The sequence below is a fragment of the Lygodium microphyllum genome, chromosome 22 (genome assembly GCF_053477565.2).
Source record: "Lygodium microphyllum isolate KBCC chromosome 22, Lygodium_microphyllum_v1.1.10, whole genome shotgun sequence".
NCBI lineage: Eukaryota > Viridiplantae > Streptophyta > Polypodiopsida > Schizaeales > Lygodiaceae > Lygodium > Lygodium microphyllum.
In genome coordinates, this window is record NC_141156.1 from 50,556,658 (window position 1) to 50,572,540 (window position 15,883).

The following is a 15,883-nucleotide window of genomic DNA, read 5'->3' on the forward strand; positions in this document are numbered from 1 at the left end:
TTAGTTCAAAATTTAGTTAGTCAATGAATAAGTTAGTAAGATTACTAAGTAAAGACTAAATAAGGTAAAAATTGACTCTGGTATTAATAGCTAATAATTTTCATTCAATTAAAAATATATTTAAAAAATCAAGATTCATAAATCTTACATTTTTCTCAGATTGATAAGGACCGTAGCCACCCTTCAAGAAAAGTATAATGTGAATGGGACTTATGAGCCATATTAATCACTAGTACTAATGTATATAGTTTGAATGGTCCAAAAATATTAGATTCTTGGGGGGGGAAAAAACTATTATATTTTAGATATTATCCTAAAAAGATAGAACTAAAAGTCATTTAAAAGAAAAGACAAGTGATGTTTTAGTTAGTTTTGGAGATTTTATAAAAAGAGAAATAAAGAAAAGCGACTAGCAAAATCGCACATGCCGCAATCGTCGTCTACAAGCAGTAGACAGCACTTCGAACAGAGAAAAGAATAAGGAGTGAACTAAGAGATTTCTAATCAAGTGTCTTGGAGTTTTACCCCCCTTTTAGAACCAATGCAACCATCAGATTTATGATCTCAGCATCAGATCACTGATTCTTCTAAGAGCCCCTCCACTCTTATTCTCAGACTTATCCCCTCCTCTCTAATTCATCATAAATATGAGGCATGGGGAGGCACACGGGAGCATAAGGAGACCCCAAAAGGCTGCAAGAGAGAGGGAAAGAGAGAGTATACCCCTCCAAGAGATTGTGAGAGAGAGAGAGAGAGAGAAGAGTTACCCCGAAAGGCTGCACAATTTTCCTCTATCTCGATCCTCAATTTAACCATCTTCTCTTTCTCTCTCCCATCTTGATTCTTTTCCACCTTCTAATCTCTTGAGTCTACTTGCGGATGATGGACTCCAAGCAAAGAATGTCGTGTGTGGATGACAATCCTACAACCAACAATAGAGCTTCGGGCGAAGGCATCACTATCAATCCAATTGCGGTACTGATTGTAAGTAATGTATTTTCAAATTGATAGATGCTTGTTTTAAAGTTCGAAAATGCATATACACGGTACATACATGGGAGACATTATGTAAACTTTACATCGATGACATGTGACTCCTTGCCTTAGGAGAAAGGAAGATAAAGCCAAGAAAAAATGTTTCATAGTAGGAAAATGCTAAAAGATAATTGTCACTTAGAGAAGAGGCATAAATGCTCTTTCTAGAATGATTAATTTGCATTGGAATGATAGGACTTATGTCATGTATAGCATTGGAACCTTTAGCATATGCCTTAGACTAAAGGAGGGAATATTAAGTAAATTTTACTCTTTGGCCCCAAGGGGGGGAGTGAATATGAGATGGAATTATTGTCGCGTCTATTATTGTATTGTTTGGGAAAAATACAATTAGTTTTGTTGGTTGATTGAACAACACCCTAAATGTTTTTCTTTCAATCAAGGGATTATTGCATTGTGATTTGGATAAATATTCCAAGGCTTGTGTTGATGGCAAATGAATGGCAGGGGTCTGTAATGACAAGTTGCCATGGGAATAAAGGAATGTTTTTCTAGAATATGATATTAGGGCTAATTACTTTGATTGTGCTTGAATTTTAATTGGATTAATTAAGAAATGATATTTTGCACGCGTGGATCATCTCCAAGATCACATCGCAGATTATCCTAAGAGGGCACTGCTCAATTCACAGGCCAATGGTCGAGTGGTGAAAAGGCCAACCACGGAAATGACATCTCACACCTAGACCGCTTGTGGGTCAGGTGGAGCTCTGGACACCCTTGCCTGTCTTGAATGGAGTTCGAGATCCCCGTGAGCCCAACGTCTAGGACGTTGGAATATCCTATTACTGTATGGGCAGAAGACAGATTAACTTAAAGATAAGTTAATGAACTTGTTTGATAAAAGGACTGCTTGTTTTGTTTTTGTGTATGTGTTGTAAATTATGTGAACGGACTCTATGCCCTAAAAGGCTTAATTAATGAAGCTGATTTTAAATATCGCACATAAATGTGGTAGGACCTAATTAGACAACTAAAGCTATCAAGGGAAGCGGGTGGACAGAATCCCCCGATGGGTCCGTCCTACGGCTGGGTGGTCCCAAAGAACTGGGAGGCTTCTCACAAGGATTTACCGTTAGATGACTTTAGGTATTGTTAAGGTAGAATCCAATTCATGCTGTTTTAGAGGACCGGAATGGGACTATGCCCTACGAGCAAAGAGGTTGAACAGTGCATCCCACTCGTTTCCCATTCTCTATGAACCAAGTGCAGCATAAATCCGCTTCGACTCTATTGTTCCTACGCAATGTGGTTCATCTGGAGCTCAACGCTAGCTACTTCGTAGAGACTTGGCTGATAGGAAAGAAACCTTGACTTCAGGTCCGTCTTAAGTGGGAATGGCCGGATACTTCCACTTTGGGGCTATTCAAAGAGTAGAGAGAGAGAAAGGGAAAGACTCCATATCCATGAGCCTTCAAGCTCTCAAGCTCATTCCTTCATTTCCACACACTCAACTGAAAAGCACACACACTCTACAAGATAAAGTGACTTAGTGTAAATGTAGACTAGACTGACTAACTCTAGTCAGGTCACTGACTGACTACTAACCCGACTTATTTAATGTAGTCACATGTAGACAGCTGTACACACTAACTGTCATAGATGTCGGTCATAGATGAAGACACACTGATGGTGAGCTTGATTTCTAACACTCCCCCTCAAGCTCAAAAACAAAACTCAAATCATCTGCATCACTCCAAGTAGTTGTCTAAAGTGAATGAACTTATATTTACCAAGTGATTTGGTAAAGATGTCTGCTACCTGGTCTTCAGTCTTCACATGCTCCAAGTCAATCTGATCTACTAAAACCATTTCCCTGATGAAATGGTAGTGAACCTCAATGTGTTTTGATCTTGCATGATAAACAGCATTGCTTGCTAACATAACACTGCTCAAATTGTCACAGTACAGCTTGACTTTGCTGTCCAAGTGTACTCCCAAGTCATTCAGTAACTTCTGTAACCACTTAGCTTCACAGGCCGCTAAGGCCGCACCACGATACTCTGCTTCCGTACTGGACAATGCAACTGTAGGCTGTTTCTTACTTTGCCAACTGATCATGCTACTACCCAATCCAAATGCATAGCCACTGGTTGACCTCCTGTCATATGTGCAACCAGCCCAGTCAGCATTAGTGTACCCCATCAAGTCAAGGGTTTTCCCATATGCATAAAACAGCCCATGATCTATGGTACCCTTTACATATCTCAGAATTCTTTTGACTGCATCCAAGTGTGGTTTGTGAGGCTTCTGCATGAACTGATTGATCAGCCCCACAGCATAACTCAAGTCAGGTTTAGTGATCGTGAGATAGATCAAGCTGCCTACCATCTGTCTGTACATAGTAACATTCTCAATCTCTATCCCAACATCAATCTGCAGCTTGACATTCTGCTCCAAAAGCGTATCCATAGGCTTGCAATCAGCCATACCATATTTCTGTAACATGTCATGAGCATACTGCTTCTGTAGCAGCCATATGCCTCAAGGTGTAGAGACAACCTCAATCCCCAAAAAATATTTCAGCTCTCCAAGATCCTTGACCTTAAACTCAGCCTGTAAACATGTCTTTATTTCTACAATCCCATTTTCATCATCTCTTGTAATGATTAATTCATCAACATAGACAACTAGGAAAACATAGCCATTATCTGTCGTTTTCACAAACAGACTATGATCAGCATCTCCCAATCGAAAACCATGTTGCTGTAAATAACTGCTGATGCGAGCATTCCATGCTCTGGGTGCCTGTTTCAACCCATATAATGCCTTTTTCAACCGACATACATGTGCTGGAAATTCTCCATTGAGGAATGCATTCTTTACATCCATCTGCCATAGTTTCCAGCCTCTAGCTGGTGCCAAAGCAATCACAGCTCTAACTGTAGCCATCTTTGCTACAGGACTGAAAGTCTCCTCATAATCAAGACCATACTACTGCGCATACCCTTTTGCAACCAGCCTGGCCTTATATCTTTCCAATGATCCATCTGATTTACATTTTACCTTATACACCCACTTGCATCCAATAGGTGTTTTGCCCTCAGGCAATTGTACCAAATTCCATGTACAATTTTTAGCCAAAGCTGAATATTCCTCATCCATAGAAGCACGCCAATTCTCATTTGAAACTGCCTCATCAAACTTACTTGGTTCTCTAAAACCTGTTATTTTCGTCATATAAGCATAATGACGGGCTGAATATCCAGTGTAAGTATACCTATCAACAGGTCGTCTGACCCTCTCTGATCTCCTGAGCTGTGGCTCACTGTGAGCTTGCCTCTCATGAGGCGGCACATAACGGCTCTGTCTAGCACCTGGCGTCATAACAGACGGAATCCCCAATTCACTATCTAAGCTGTCACTGCTAGATGAATCATAACCTGCAATGAGTGGACCTGTTAAATCTTCAAAAACCTTTTCTTTTCTCTTATTTGTTCTCCCCCTCATTGACATATCCGTGTCAGTGGATGCAATAGTGCGACTCCATAATCGTCCTGTCCAAGGACTCACTGTAGATGATACATCACCTGTCTGACCAGTCATGGAAGTACTCTCTGTAGGAGTATTTTCAGCATGACTCATACTGGGTGAGCCATCAGTAGGCACTGCAACAAGATTCCCATACCAAGATGCTAACTCATCAAATACCACATCTCTGCTTTTGAGTGTCTCATGCGTAGAAGGTACATAACACTTATAAGCTTTCCGTTCCTGTGCATATCAATAAACACACTTTTCACTGCCTTAGGATCCAATTTCTTCCTCTTCTCATCCGGTATATGCACATATGCAATGCTGTCAAATACCTTCAAGTGTGAAATATTAGGTTTATGACCATACAGCCGCTCATACGGAGTGACATCATGAATTCCTACTGTAGGGGTTTGATTCAGCACATATACAGCAGTCACCACTGCTTCAGCCCAATAACCATTTGGCAGATATTTTTCATTTAGCATAGCTCTAGCTGACTCCATCAAAACCCTGTTTTTCCTCTCTGCAACACCGTTTTGCTGCGGTGTATAACTGCATGTGAGCTGTCTTCTGATCCCATGTTTAGCAAGATACTTGTCAAAGTAGTTTGAGACATATTCACCTCCTCCATCTGATCTCAAACATGATATGTAACAGCCCAATTCATTTTCAACATGTTTCTTGAAGTCTTTGAATGCATCAAACACATCATCCTTATGTTTCAGGATATAAAGCCAAGTGTACCTACTGAAATCATCAATAAATGAGACATAATATCGTGCACCGCCAAAAGAAGCATTATGTGAAGGACCCCAGACATCAGAGTGCACCAACTGCAAAGGCCTAGTGCTGTTTTTTACATGTCTCATGAAAGCAAACCGTGCTTGCTTCCCAAACTGACATGTAGGGCATACATGACCAAAATTATTATACTTGAATTTAGGTAATCCAAGTACTACTTCTTTCTGCTGCATAGATTTCAGCTTTTGTACATTGACATGTCCAATCCGCTTGTGCCAAGTCTCTACATCCCGAATGGCACTCTCATCATGTGCAAACATAGCTGCTTTAAGTTCAGGAATGGTCGCTTCCAAAGTAAACATCCTGCCATCCTTTCTGCCCTTGGCAATTAGCTTGTAGCCATTTCCATACTCCTCAATGAAACATCCATCCTTGTTAAACCTCACTTGCAGATTGTGTTCTGCCATTTGACCCACAGACAACAAATTCTTTGTTATGATCGGTACATGTAAGACATCATGCAGGCCTTTCTTCTTGCCATCAGGCATCATCAATGGAACAAACCCTTTATGCTTTATGTCATGTTGGGTATCATCCCCAGTACATACATGACCATGTGTACCTGCAACCATCTCATCAAACCACTCTCCATGCGGGGTCATGTGGTTTGATGCTCCAGAGTCAATGTACCATTTGTCATCTCTATCATTTCTCGATGCAATTTTAGATACATGCTGCATGGCAAAGAGTCTATCAACTGACTCATCATGAGCACCACTGGAAGATGCATAGTGCCCATGATGTCTGCCCTTTGCCTTCATATCTCCTTGCTTCTTGTAACAATCCTTTGCAATATGCCCATACCGGCCACAATAATGACAGTCCTTGTCCTTGTTGGACTGATCAGTAGATTGCCAAGATCCAGATCCACCTCCTCTTCCTCGAGGTGATCTCCCCCTGCCTCTAAAACCACCAGATCCTCGCTGGCCCTATGTATTGGTACCATGCCAATTACTCTGCTGTTGCTGCTGTCCATAAGTATTACGAGTGTCACCACGACCTCGAAATGAACCACGACCTCTAGATCCTCTGCCATGCTGGCTAGAGTAGAGTACAACACAGTGAGATGCACTAGAACCTGTATTCAAACCAAGTTTGACTTCCTCATGCAGCAACAAAGCAACTAGCTCTTCCCAGCTAGGGGGCTCTTCTCTGACAGAAATGGAAGTGTCAAAAGCTTTGTACTCTTTGCCTAAGCCATTCAAAGCAACAGCAATCATATCATCTTCTAATACACTTGAGCCAATAGTAGCAAGTTGATCAGCTATGGTCTTAATCTCCGTGGTATACGTCTGGATGCTCTTGCCATTCCTAGACATGTTGTTGAACTGTTGTTTCAACTGGATCTTTCTTGCATGTGTCATGGTTCCATAATTTTTCATCAGTATGTCCCAAGCATCCTTCGGAGTCTCACATCCAGTGATTTGAATTACCATAGCATCAGATATACATAAGGAAAACCAATGCAGCACCTTGCATGCTCTTTCATTCCATAGCCTGTAGGCTCTTTTCTGTTCATTTGTTGGATTGTGTGCAGGCAACTCAGGAGCAACTTCATCTCCTGTACATAAATCCCAATAACCTCTGCCAACCAGAAAGTTTTTCATTCTGAATTTCCATAATGTAAAGTTCTTATTATCCAACTTCTCTCCAACTATCTGAGTGATATTGTCAGTCCCATGTGCATTAGCCATGATGCAATAGACTGTCTATCAAGTGCCTGACTCCCTGCAGTCCAATAAGTATGACTGACTAAGTTCAGTCTGTAACAGTTTATGACAGTTTTCTGCACTAAATTGCAGAAAAAAAAACCAGGGTATTTCAGCCCACTGACACCCCAAAACAACCCTCAAACAAGTGGTCTCAACTATAGATATAACTGTCAATACATAAGCTATGTGTTTGCTTCAGTTTAAGCTTATGTAACCTCACTGCCAGGGTACATACATGCAGTCTGAAAACTGTAAACTGTGAGTAACCAGCAGCAATTTCAAGTCCAAAACTAAGTGTGTCAACAAATTCAGTTTCAGGTTGCAATCAACTAGAATTCAGCATACCAAGCTCCAAGCAGCTCCAAAATGTCTTTTGACCATGTCATACATTTACTTTGTAGTGGCAAGTTCAATACATGAGCATCTGAGTAGACATAGACAACCTGTCTTCATTGACCAATGGCATAAACCTCATGAGCTGTTTGTAATTAACCAGGATAGTGTAACTGCATTTATTTCAGCTTCAAAATTCAGTTTTCAATGATGCTCATTGCTTGCTTCAATTCTCCATGCATTCAGCATGTATAGGCCAGTTCATATAGATGATGGAACACCCAAGATGACCTGTATTGCTTCAGTAATGCACAGTACTTGTCATTGACTGTGTATGACAGTTTTCAGCCTGTCATTGATTTTCAGATCTGAGTATTCTGTCATTGACTGTGTATGACAGTTTTCAGCCTGTCATTGATTTTCAAATCTGAGTATTCTGTCATTGACTGTGTATGACAGTTTTCAGCCTGTCATTGATTTTCAGATCTGAGTATTCTGAGCAAGAGATCTCAGCTCCAAGACATTTGATCCAATGTATACATGCTTTGACACATTCTTGTGCTCCAAAGATGCCTTCTGAGTGTAGTACAAGGCTCCTGTGTGTTAGTAATGACTGAATGCATGCTGTCCATTCATGTTTACAACAGTTCAGAAATGATTACAGGTCTATGTCTATCACTCCAGCTCATAACAGAGCTCCCACACAAGCATTTACTCCTTGCACACTTCAAATACCTTCAATAGTGAGCATACATGCTCTATGAACCTTGTCTAGGTGCCCCACTGAAGATTGACAGGTTGCTGTTCACTCAGATTAGCAGGCGCAGATTTTCAGATACAGGTTGCTGTCCATTCAGATCAGCAGGCGTAGATTTTTAGATACAGGTTGCTGTTTTTCATGAGGTAGTCCACGATTTTCAGACACAGGTTGCAGTCCACGATTTCAGGACACAGGTTTCAGGAGGCAGTCCACGATTTTCACACACAGGTTTCAAGAGGCAGTCCACGACTTTCAGAAGGCAGTCCATGTTTATTCCTTCCTTTGACTATGGCTTCCTTTGCAAGTGTCCAGCTTCTTCCTCATTCCTTACTTCCATCTCCTTTGCACTGCAAGTTGTCATGCCCATTCTTCCACAGCCTCATGGATGAAGCTCTGATACCATGTTCAAAGAGTAGAGAGAGAGAAAGGGAAAGACTCCATATCCATGAGCCTTCAGGCTCTCAAGCTCATTCCTTCATTTCCACACACTCAACTGAAAAGCACACATACTCTACAAGATAAAGTGACCTAGTGTTAATGTAGACTAGACTAACTAACTCTAGTTAGGTCATTGACTGACTACTAACCCGACTTATTTAATGTAGTCACATGTAAACAGCTGTACACACTAGCTGTCATAGATGTTGGTCATAGATGAAGACACACTGACGGTGAGCTTGATTTCTAACAGGGGCAGACTCGGGAAGACCTAGATCGCAAACCCTGTGACATTGCTTGCAAGTGCTAGGTGGCACTTTCTAGACTCCCCTCCCGATGGGCTGCTAAGACGTGTCCCACAAGTGGACAAGCGGACACATTACAATACTTGACTATGGAATGAATACAATGTTATGATGCTTTGTACTTTCAGTTAAGTGTCTTGTCATTGTCAATCTTACACAAGATTATGTTTATGAGTCCAAGCTTCCATCTTGGGAGACCTAATTTACTTGTGTAACAATTTGTCTCTACTTGTCCATGTCATTATGAGTTTGGTCTTCATCTTTCATCCACCATAGCTTATGTCATGCTCTAGATCCACATTGTTTAACAATAGATGTATCATTAAGTTTTTCTCATGCTGATGTTGATTCAAATGGCTTTGAGCAGAAGAGGATGATAAAGCACGCGATAGTGATCTAGGTCCATGTAGGTCAAATAGATGAGAAATCTAATGCAAGGATTGACATATGATAGCTATGTAGCTCATCACTTTTGCAGATATGGCTAAGGTTGTGTAGGATGTGGAACCCCCCTTTTTTTGAGGAATGCAGTGGGTAATGAGTATTGGAATCATGCTATGGATGAAGAAATAGCTACATTTATGAATAATGATACATGGGAGTTAGTGCGCTAACCTAAAAGCAAGAAAGATATTGGCTACAAATGAGTTTACAAGGTCAACAAGAATAAGTTAGATGGATCTATTGGGCACTCTAGGGCACGATTGGTTTCAAAAGGGTGTACACACACTCATAGTATTGATTGTAAGGATATTTTTGCTCTAGTGGCTAAAATGTCCACTTTAAGGGATGTCATAGTAGTGGCTACATCTAAGGATTGGATCATGCATCAAATGGATGTAAAAAATGTCTTCTTTTATGGGGAGTTGCAAGATGAAGTTTATGTGGAGCAACCACATTGTTATGTAGATGAAAGTCATCCAAATTATGTATGTAAGCTTTGCAAGGTCTAATATAATGGGCTAAAGCAAGCTGCTAGGGCATGTCATAATAGGATTGCAAAATACCTTATCAACATTGGATCTCACAAAGCATAGAGGCTAACCACTCACTCTATGTATGTGAGAGTGATGTAGGTATTGTGGTCATTACTATATATGTGGATGATTTAATCATTATGGATGATAGTGAGATAGAGATTGACAATGTGAAGGGTCTTCTTAAGACTAAATTTGAGATAAAGGATTTGGGAGAGTCACACTATTTTCTTTGCATTGAGATAATCAGGACTCCAGAGGATATATGATCGTCACAGAGACATTATGCATTGGATAAATTGAGGAACTATGGTATGGCTAATTGCAAGCCTATTTCTATATCTTTGGATGTTAATGCTACTCTCAGTGCACATGAAGGTGACTTGATTGAGGATGTCACTATGTATTGGAAGATTGTGAGTGGCTTATCTATTTGGTGATCACTAGGCCATACCTAGACTACATAGTTAGTTTGGAGAGTCAGTTCACCTAGCTTCCACAAAAGCCACATTTGGATGTAGTGTGGTGCACATTATGCTATGTCATGGACTATGCCCTATTTTATGGTATAGGTATACCATTAGACTTGCATGGTTACACAGATGCACATTGGGCTGATAGTATTTTAGATAAGAGATCTTTCTTTTGTAGTGGTTTTGTTACTTGGAGCAACAAGAAACAACTAATAATTGCCTTGTCCAATATAGAGATAGAGTATAGAGGTGTTGCAATTGTAGCATGTAAGCTATCTTGGCTATGCAAAATACTTTAGTAATTTAGGGATGTAGATGGACAAGAAGATTTTTATCTATTGTAATAACCTTAATGGCATTAAATTGGCTAGAAACCTATTGTATCATGCACGGACCAAACACATAGAGATCCATTACCATTTCATTTGAGAGCATGTTCTAGAAAGTGATATTGACTTGGTTTATATTAGTACATTTGATCAAGCTGCTCACATTTTTACAAAGGCCTTGGGAGCTGAGAAGCTTCAATGCTTCAAGACTATGCTTGGAGTTCACGAGCTCATGTTGAGCTCAAGAGGGGGTATTGAGATGTCAAGCCCTACATGAGATAGCATCCACTGTGTGCCGTGGTGATGTGGCAGGATATTCTTCACTGGCATGTTAGGTGACCAACATGAGGATATGCCAATGATTCTATAATATGTAGTCCATCCTCAGTTATGGCACATTCATTGTGCCATCTCTTCTTTTCTTAGAAAATTCACACTTATTGATTATATATACACACATTGCGGTACTTTCATATTAGTCTTTTATCATGCTGTAGACTTAGTTCCTTTGGGTAGAAGAAAGAAGAAGGAGAAGATTTCAACCTTATCTCTTTGTGTGCTCAAGTCTCCATTGCTTTTGTGTGTGTACTCTTGGTCTCTTCACCTCTCTTCCCTCTTGTATGTTTTCACAGAGATGTAATGGCTTCTAGATTGAATGCTAATTTGTAAGGGATCATTCTAATCATGGCCTTAAAGGAGGTTTGAAAGGCACATAGTGCTATGGGAAGCATATTCCAATCTTTTCTATTTTGATCTACCAACTTGGTTAAAATTGTACAAAGCACCTTGTTGGTTAATTTTGCTAAATCATTAGCTTGTGGATAATAAAGGGAGGAATTTTTATGTACAAAGAGAAAAGATGAGGTGAGTTATTTTATGACCTTATTGATTGGCTCTCATGACTACCTTGCTACTTGCTGGAAATCTTTCTTTTGCATTGTCCACAAAGTGTTTTTGATGGTTTCAAGGTAGCTTCCTTCTATGTTTTCTTGAGCCGAGTTACCACATGAGCATCTGGCTCCTTTAGTTCATTGATTTCAATTGTGTCAGCTCAAGGCATGGGTCCTTCTTGCATATAAAAGAAACAATATTTAAAGAATGGTTGGAAATTTCCTCGGCCTCTTCCACCTCTACCATGAATACCACAAATACCGTTAGGTTGTTGGTACTCCTGATTTGTGCAAGCAACTACAAGTGTTTGTGCTTGGATAGCTAAAATGTGGATCCATTGGCTTGCTCAGGATGCTCTAATACCTTGCCATCCTCTTGGGTAAGCCATTTGGTACCCTCCATTGTACCAATAGTACTCGGTGTTATGAGTGGCCATGTTACAAATACTAGACCATCTCTTATTTCAGTTGCATTTAACTTGAATGTGGCTGAGATTATTGCATTGTGTGAACCATAGGTTTTTTACCTCGTTTTTTCAAATTCTTTTCAAGGTTTTCTTGCTCTTATCCTTCTTCTTACTCTTGCTATGCTTTTTCTCTTTCTCCTCCTTCGAGTTAGTTTTCCCTGCTATTGGATGTAGCCTATAGACCAGAATTAGAATTAGAATTAATATAATCACTTCGGTTTTACCTGTTGTTGGATTCTCCTTCTACAGATGAATGGACATGTGCAATGCTATGAGAGCACTAGTGTGGGATCTAAAACAAGCCCTAACACTGGATTTAAGGCTCTAGTTGCAGGCCTCTATGCTCAACCAAAATACCCCACGGCCTCGTGACTAGGAGCGTCCAGAGGCTACACACTGATTTAATTAAATGACCGTTTGTAATGTTTATAGTCCAGTGAATTCCTTTCCAAAATCCTCATAGGGAGCCCCTACACATGTTGGTGCTATATACCACATAAAACAGGCACATGGAGCACATTGTCATGGCCCCTCTATGGCTCTTCTACACCTTGAGGATTGGCCCCAGGATGCGTTGTGTAAACATAAAGCATGTATGATACATAATCTTCTCTTTTAATCAATCCTTCCAAGGGATAGAATATGATACTCACTGCACACTCCTCAAAGAAACCAATCACTAGCCCTACGGCTTGGAATACCTCATCCTCAGCATGGGTCAATGTTCATGAAGACAATTGCAATGCATCTAACATGATACCATGCCTTAAATGCAATGGAATTGTGAATGATTCATAGTGCTCAACCATTTTTATTCGTTTAAAAAATCATTGTAAGAGTGCGAAACCATTTCTTTTCATGCTTTTATTCTAAGCATAATTGCTATGTTGTTGCATCATAGAGTCAGCTAGCACTAAGTATGCTCATGCTACTGAACCCTTTAATTCTCAAAACACACATATCCCATATGCAAAATGCATCAGAAAAAAATCAAATTCGGCATGTAATCAATACTTATTACCCCCTCCTCTCCCTACCATTTAGGGTTGTGCATTCATTCGGTGGTAGGTTTAGAGAGCATTTTGATATATTTTTTCTTCATAAAGAGCAATAAATACTCACTTGTAAAGAAAGGGATTAGAGGATCTTATGCGGGGTTAACAGGAGGATAGCACATGGGAATACCCGGTTACATGGATGGGGTATTTAAGGTGTACAAGGACCTTATTTTAGGGGACCATTTTATGAACATACATCTGTCCTTTCACCTTCTTTACCTTCTTCCCTATCCTTCCATGGCTGCCAGCCATTTCTCTCTCCTCTTCTTGTCTTTCTCTCTCTACTCCTAGTCTTTCTCTCTCCTCATCACCCTCTTTCTCTCTCTTTCTCTCTCCTCTTTGCAGTCTCTCCCTTCTCTCCTTCCCTCTCCTAGGTCTCCTTCATTACAGTTGGTATTAGAGCCTAGTTCTTTGGTCCTTCTTTTCTGTCTTCTCATTTTCAAATCTAGTCTCCTTTTAGTCAGAAATCCTAGTTACTCAAACACAGGGTACACAGGGAGTATTGTAGGTAGAGATGGTAGCCTTTCTTCAAGTCTTAAATGGAGCTTGGACAAAAAATGGAGGCAGAAATTGAGGTAAAAATTCTAGGGTTTAGTGGAGGAGGACACTGCAGCACTTAGAGGGAGCACTGGAGTGACCAGTGGGCATTCCCAAGAAGAAGACAGGCAGCATTGAAGACTTTTTAGAAGAAACTGAAGGCAAAAATGGAGGAAGGTACACCATAGAAAATGAAGGAGTTTACACACTTGTTTCACTACACGACCACAACAAAAAGCCTTACTGTGTCTATCTACATCTTTTCCCTCTTTTCCACTTCCTTCTTCCTTCCTTCACACACTCTCTCTCCCCCCTTCTAAGTAAAGCTCGAAGCTTCCTAGCTATGGCGGAATGTGAGGTCTCCTGATCCCCCCTGCTGGCCATGGCAACGGCCCTCCTGCCTTGATTAACCCTAGCAAGTAGCCATTTCCCTCACCATTCTCGAAGCACAACGCATCCCTCCCTCCCTTCCTCTCTCCCGCTTCCTTTTCCTCCCTCTTCTTCCTCGATTCCTCCGTCGCACCTCTATCTCTCCTATTCCCCTTCGCTTCCCGCAATGACAGGTTTTGAGCTCCTCTCCGTGCCTTGGAATCTTGTTTCAACTTAGTTTTTTTTTGCCATCACAGGCATAGTTTGATCGGTTCTTCGTTGCTCCAGTTATGGTGCCAATGATGACCCGATGGCAGACCTTTCGCGATCTCTAGAGCTTTGCTTCTAGCTCTTCAGCTTAAACTCTCAGATCCAGTCCTCTCGATAGGAAGAGCCATTGCTTTCCCTCACAAGACTAAGGTTATCCTGAAACACCTCAAGGAAACTTGGCCAAATAATCAAAATTTGGTCAAGCCTACAGATGTAAATGACAAACTTTGATAACATTCTTAGAAGAATTTTTAATTTGTGCGATTATTTGGAGGTGAATCTTTCTTCAAGCAGGGATTGTTACCATTCCCATCAGACAATATCAGGCCTCACTTGCAAACATCTGTCTATGTACCACTATGTATGTTCATCTCCCGATTTTAAGCACGTGCTTTGAATGGTCAGAAGTTTTAGTCCTTAGTGTAACAACAAAACAACAATCGACTGCAACAGCACCCTCAGGTGTAAATGACTCCTACATTAAGTTGTTCATTTTTGCTTTGGCTTCTACATTTTAAAGATATGCACAGTTCAATTCCCTCATTTTCACCCTTGGAGTATTTTGATGAAGCCGGAGGAGATTCTTTTGGCAATCATGGAAGCTTCAATCCAGAGGCCCACAGAGATGTGTTAGCAAGGTCGAGAAGAGACATTGCTGAGTAGTCAGGCTCTGTATCAAGGCAAGGACATGGAATGCATGATTTCTCTCAGCAGATCAGTCAACAACCATAGTGTGGATCAGCTAATTGGGACTGGAATGTCAACAATGGCAACAATGAGCAACAGAGGTTGGTGTATAATGGAATGTATGGGCAGATGAATTTGGTGCAAGGGGCTTCCATATGAGGGCGGATACTTATGGTCCTATGAGCCATTCTGCTAATCCTGGTATGGAAGTGGTCAGATCAGATATAGGGGGCTCTTCAGGGCAATATATGGCTGAGGCTGCTAGGCTCTCCAATTGTCAAAAGTCAGCCTCGCAACCAACTTTCAAATGTACAGGGGTCTGGAGGCCTTGGGACCAACCTTTCAATGGCTAGAACAGAGGTAGGTGGTTCGTCAAGGGGATTTATTGGTGAAGTTCTTGGGTCTTCAATTGTTAGGATAGAGTCTCGAAACCAGCCTTTTAATGTACAGGGTTCATCTGGTCATGTGCAAAGCAACCAGTTCAAATTTTCGCATCCAATGTCAATGGGAACTAATATGTTTCTGCATCATCCTAATTTAAATAATGCTGGAGGCTTTGATAGCCAGTCACAAAGTCAAAACAGTAGATTCCACATTGTCAAATTATGACTGGAGTTCAATACAATGATGAGATACAGTTACCTTGGAAAGAACCAAGACTAGGAACATTTGGACAACCATTAGGAGGATCTCAAAGGCCAGTTGGACTTAATGACCTTCAGTTGCTTCAGCAGCAGTCAATGCAATCATAGCAACTTCATGAGGTGCAACATCAAAGTTTAGCTCAACAGCTTAAACAACAATTAGAACATTACAAACAATAGCAGTTGCATCAAGAGTTCCTTGGTACCTCATATTCAGCTCTTCTACATGGACCTGACACACCACCTTCTTAGCCTGAACCAACTGGGGGTTTGCTAGGAGGTGAGCTAGAAACTGAAACT